Below are 5828 nucleotides of genomic sequence, written 5' to 3'. Positions count from 1 at the left end.
ACATAAATAGATAAGCATCAATAGCCTTTTGTTCGCTTAGCGATATGTCCTGGAGACAACCACGCAGTAGTGTATAGAGATATTTCTCCTTCCTTTTGATGCCCGCTCAGCGCTCCATGGTGTGGGTGGACATACTTCATGCAACCAGAGCTCTATGGAGAGACGCCTGAGTGGTTTCCAGGCTGGTGCTCCTCAACCGTGCTCCGAGGAAGAGCCCATCCAGCATCTGCCCTAGTTCTAGCCGGCTGTGTGTGGAATAGACACCTAGAGGTGGGATTACTGGGTCGAAGAGCAGTGCGGCTCTAACGTTGCTGGATACTGCCAAATCCCCTCCACGGGGGTTCGGACCATGTTAAATGTCAACAGGTAACATCTGAGGATGTCGTCCCCCCCAGATGGTTGTCAAACTCTTGGATTTTGCCCATCTGACAGGGGAGGAACGGTATTGCAATGGACTTTTAATTTGTCCTTTTCTTGTTAGGAGTACATTGAGGGTCTGTTGTGTGCCGGTCTCAGCCTGTCAATAACAAGTGTTATGGCTAGACCAGCCTTTGCAGTTCTTATTATGATTGCAAGACGCCCTTCAGCAATAACCATCAGGAAACTTTTAAAAAGTAAAGGCTTATTACGTACAGGCCCTGGAAATTACACAGCACACCTGGGGCCACACAGCAAGCTCGCAGGGAGAGAGACAGCATAGGCCTGGGTTTCTGCTCTTAAATTGGGGTCAAGTGTGGGGGTCTAGGGTTTTCAGGGCTCACTCTTTACTGGCGAATTTAAAACAGAGAGTGGAAATTTAAAGCACGGAAAGAGAAAAAAAACCCAGCGGTCAGTTATGGAAATCAAGCAAGACCTCTAAAACAAGGTCGGGGTGGGGGCTGGCTCTTTCTCGTGTGGGTGGCAAAGAGCATATTTGAGATGGCCATCTTTGTAACAGATGCCTCAGCACTTGCATTACAAAAAGAAAAGCCAACTGTCAGGGTGACGCGACAGCATCTTTTCGTATCTTTAAGGATCCGTTTTACATTTCCTGTTCTGTGAGCTCTTTGTCCCATCTCTATCAGTTGGCATCTTGCCCAGCCTCCAGAAAAAGTGTCTCAGAAGGCTGGGGGTCCAGGGAGGCTTAAGGGGAGGACCCTCAGCAGAGTGTTTCTCAAGGGCAGTGGGCACCTGCTGCCTCAGTGTCTCTTGGGGCACAGGTTAAATGCCCCACTTCTTGGACCCAACCTGGACCGACTGGCTCAAACCAGCCAAGGCTGAAGGCCCACTGCCCTGGGGGCCGGGTGGGGAGACCCTGCCCGTCTCAAAGGCAGACTCGCTCTTCTGCTCTGCTACTGGACACTCACGGTTGACTTTGAAGCCGGGCAAGATGCACTCTGCCCCTCAGCCTTCTCGGCCAAGGTCCCTGCTCAAGAGCAGGGCCACAGGAGCCCCAGCAGGTGCTTGAGGCTGCCGTGGAGCGGGGCTGGGGTGAGACCGCCTGGCGGAGGGAGGAGCAGCCTGCAGTCAGAGTCTGAGGTGGAGAAAGGGGAAGGAGGCCTGCAGGGCAGAGGAGCACTCAGAGGACAGCTGCGGGAAAGGAGGCTGCCTGGAGCAGGAACCAGCGGCCCAGCACTGCCACCGCCAGCGTCCCAGAGCAGCTGCGTGAAGCAGGGAGCAGGCGGCGGAGGGAGCTGTCGGGTGAGCAAGTGCCCGCTGGAGGAGGGGCTGTCCAAGGGGACAGAGTGGGCAGGAGAGAGCACGGAGGGGCACTGTGGCTGGGGTGGGACTCTGGGGGGGTGGGGCTGGGACCAGGGCGGGCAGCCCCGAGTTCCCCCTCAGCCCCTCTGCCCCCATGCTGCCCACCCTGCCACGTGACCAGGACACCACAGGCGGGAACTGCCAAACTAGCAGAGCCTCGGGACCCCCTCAGGACCCCCTCAGGGCCTCTCATGCCCTCTACATAACCTTTTCATGACCTCTCATGACCTTTTCGTGACCCCTCCTGACCAGTGGACCCAAACCAAGCCACTTTGTCCCCCATCCCTAGGCACAGCCAGCCCCTGAGGGTGTGCTGCTGGGAGGATCCCTCAACCCTGGCCCCTCCTGCCCCCCACTCTTATCCTCAGCAGCACCCTCCACGCTCAGTCATATTTGCTGAATGCATGCATGCATGATTGAATGAATGAATGAATGGGTAAGTGAGCAGTGTGGGGCCTTGCTAGTGGGAGACAGTGCCTGGGGAGGGGGCGGCAGGGGCTCAGGTTTGGGGTGGAGTTCGAGGATGTTTCCTTCGGATGGAGCCTCATTTTCCTGTGAGGTGGGAGGCACAATGGCCAGCCTGAGAGTAAGCAGGAGCTGGTGTGGCATGAGGAGCCTGGAGGAGGCTGGAAGGGGCTGTGAGAGCAGGAGAGCAGGGCCGAATGGGACTCGCCCCACGCCTCCATCCGCCCTCCCCGCAGTGGTGTCCCCATTCCCCCTCCCCCCATTTCCCCTCCGGGTGGCTTCCCCGTCATCCTCCCAAAGTGGGAGGGGGAGGGGTGTTTCCCATACCTCATTTCTTCGAAGAGGGGAACAGAAAGTGCTGGTAGCAACAGAAGGTCACATCCTCTCTGCTCAGCGGCATGGGGATACAAGGCCCATAGCCGAGCCCAGGGCCCGGAGGCCTTGTGGTTCCAGGAATGCCCTTGGTCCTGGTCCCCTCCAGGCTCCCAGATAGGGCAGGGGCCAGGGTGACGCAGGTGAGGCACTGGTCTTGGGCACAACATCCAAGGGGCCGCCAAAAACTCAGTCATCAAGATCGCCGGTCCTCCAGCGCGGTATTCCAGCACATGGAAGCTAATGCGGAAATCCGCGTGAACAAAGCATCAACAGCCTGGAGACAGGCGGGGGTGGGACCACGATTCTTTTGCCTCAGGCTCCCACGTGGCCCTGGGGGGCAGTTCCTGGAGGACCCGCCTCCATCAGGCTCTGAAGGCCGCCACAGTGGCGAGACTGGTGGTGAGACTGGCGGGGGGTTGGGGGGGACACTCTGCTGCGCTCCCCTCTGCCCACACAGATGGTCACATCTGCGTGCAGACAGCCAAGCCGCCCTCCCCCACCGGCCAGCTGTTGCCGGCAGAGCGCTGGGCTAGAGATTGTGAAAGAGGAGCCGTCAGCGTCAGCGCAGTCTCCCTTCCCCACTCGCTCCACTCCCAGGCCACAGGCTTGCCTTCTTTGGGCCTTGCTCATGCCCTTCCATCATCCAAGAAGCTGCTCCCATCTCTGCCTCCTCGCACCTTCCAGGCCCAGCTCAAGTGCCACCTCCTCCAAGAAGCCTCGCCATCTGTGAACCCCCACGGGTTCCCGTCAGGCGCTGGTGCGGTTTGGCACGGCATATCCCGTGTGAGTGCATGCTCCCTCTGTGCGAGGGACCCCCCTGGGCGGTCCCTGTCTCCTGCCATGTCCAGCGCTTGCCCACACATGAGGTGGCAAGGACGGGCAGGAATAGGGAGCAGACCAGAGCACAGAGTGAGGTCAGAGTGGACGCAGAGTTTAGCCCGGGGAGGAGAGCCCAGGTGCGGTGCCTCTAGGGACCCCTTACCTGGGTGTCTTCAGTGTCCTTTGGCCTCTTCCAAGGCTGGGGTCCTGAATCCACCCCTCAGGGCTTTGTTTCCTCATGGCACCCAGGCGGGCGTGGGGGGCACTGCCACCCAGATGAGGGGGCTCGGGGTGGGGGGCAGGAGCTCCCGGCGTCTGCAGGGTGTCCTGGGCTGCTCTCTGGGCCGCCTCCTCTGGGGTGACTCAGCCTCCCCTGGCGCACTTCCCATGAAGGTTTATGGAGATGGGGCAGTGATGCATATCTCACTCGCCAGCAGCCCTTTTCTTTCCAACCCAGCTATTCAGAGGGGTGGTGGCCAGGAGGAAGGGGCAAGGAGAATCCTCTTCAGACCAGTGCCCAGACCCCCGCCGTACACAGGAGCAGCAGGTGTGAAGCAGGAGAGGGCAGTGGGACCGCAGCAGGGCATGGCTGGCACGGGAGGGGGGCCTCAAAGATGGAGGGCTGCCCAAGCGGAGGCCGGCGGAGTCCCCCTCCGCAGAGGGTTGTGACTGGGGTTTTGAGGCTGCCCCATAGCAAGGATGGGCCTGGTCGGGAACCTGAAGCCTCCCCAGCGTGGCCCAGCCTCTGGGACCCTGGGCATCCCGTGGGCCTTGAGGAAGGGACCCGGCCCTGCCCTGAGCAGCCCCCATCCCTCCACTGGGAGCCAGCCGGCAGTGTGGCCAGTAGAGGGGGGGTTCACGGAGGCCGATGCCCCATCCCACCCAGGCAGAGCGTTTCTGAGCCTGTGGCCCTAACGTTTAATGACTATGGAGCGTCTGCTGGGAGCCCAGAATCCTGCTCATTCTCTGGGGCCAGAATCTCCCATCAGGGCTGCCTCCAACTGGTTCACACACTTTATTGAGGCCCTACAGTGTGCCAGGCCGTGACACGGCCCAGAGCAGGCAGGGTCCTGGCCACACGCGAAAACTAAGTACACAAGAAGAGCTATTTTAATTCATGAGAAATTCTATGAAGAAACCAGACAGGGTGGGGCACTAGAGATGGGTGCAGAGGAGCCAGGAGGGGGGCTGGACGGAGATGGAGCGGGGGAGGCAGGGGAGGAGCCGGCCATGGGACCCCCGCCAGGCCTGGATCTGGAGGGCTGTGCCTGGGTCTGCTGTGGAGGAGAACGGTGGAGGCCAGGCCCCTCCTCAGGGGCCTCTGGGCAGGGAGGCCTGGTCCCAGGTCAGAAAGCCTGGGCCAGCCACTCCCCTTCTCTGGGTTTCAGTTTCTACCTCTGTAAATGGACAGAGGTGGGATGGGATCTCTCCTGACCCCTCGCGGTCTCCAGGAAGAGATGCTGTAGTCAGGTGCTGTGGGGTCCCTGCCCTCAGGGTGCACAGGGCTGGGGTGGTCTGCAGGAAGGGCGTTGGAAACCCCGTTGAGCAGGTTCTCCCAGCCTGAGCTCAGAGCGAAGAGGCTAGCCACAGAGAATGCCCCATGAAGGCCTGGAGGAGTCGGGGCGGGGGTGGGGGGGCGTGGAGAACATTCTAGACTGGATGATGGAGGGGTGGTCTGGAAAGAAGGCTTGAGGAGGGGCAGCTGGTGGAGGTGAGGGCAGAGCCAGCGGGCTACAGTGGAGTGGCAGGAAGTCGATCCGTCTGGGTTTTGATTGCTGGCCGCTGGCCACGTGAGTGGGTGCATCCACAGATGTTGGCGGGTCACCCCAGCAGCATTGGTGTGTGTGAGGGCGCGTAGCACAGTGAGTGTGAGGCCTCCCTTCCAGGATGCTGGGCGCGGGCGCAGGGGACCCGACCCCCCTGCTCTGGGGAGGGCCCGGCGCTTCCCACAGATGACGGTGGAGACGGCTGGGGAAGTGGTCTAGGCCTGCCCTCTCAGGTTTCCTGACACATGCTCTGTCTTAGTAAGCAGGCTGGCTGTCTGGACGTACTGACACAGGTGGCCACTGGCCGCCCACTTCCCATGCCAGAAATTCGCCCCAGCAGCCCTGGGTTGGGCTGGCATGGGCAGCAGAGAGCCCGTCACCCCACCTTGCTGTCGTCAGTACGCCCGCCACCTGCCGCCTTAAGGAGTCCCCCGGCCTAGGGGCTGGCCCTCCCCAGCTCTGCTTCCCCATCGCTCTCTAGGCAGTCCCTGCACCGGCTTCCAGCTCAGAGGCAGACGGATGAGCCAGGGAAACCCAGGCTGACAGCAGGTCAGTGCCAACCGTGGGCCCAGGGGTCTCTGAGCGGGCTGAGGGTGTGATGGGGGTCTCAGAGTGGGCTGAGGGTGTGATGGGGGTCTCAGAGTGGGCTGAGGGTGTGATGGG

General features: G+C 60.8%; 1 protein-coding gene across 1 annotated transcript in view; it reads left to right on the top strand.

Moving 5' to 3' along the window:
• The first annotated feature begins 1584 nt into the window (after positions 1 to 1584).
• Positions 1585 to 5828, top strand: part of GPR35 (G protein-coupled receptor 35) — a 9501-nt gene continuing 5257 nt past the window's right edge. Inside the window, exon 1 of the mRNA XM_046643778.1 lies at positions 1585 to 1680. The gene's annotated coding sequence lies outside the window, so the exon portion shown is untranslated. The remainder of the gene's footprint in view (positions 1681 to 5828) is intronic.

This window comes from Equus quagga, chromosome 17 (genome assembly GCF_021613505.1).
Source record: "Equus quagga isolate Etosha38 chromosome 17, UCLA_HA_Equagga_1.0, whole genome shotgun sequence".
Taxonomy (NCBI): domain Eukaryota; kingdom Metazoa; phylum Chordata; class Mammalia; order Perissodactyla; family Equidae; genus Equus; species Equus quagga.
The sequence above is the reverse complement of the archived record's forward strand: the minus strand, read 5'-3'. Positions and strand labels throughout refer to the sequence as shown.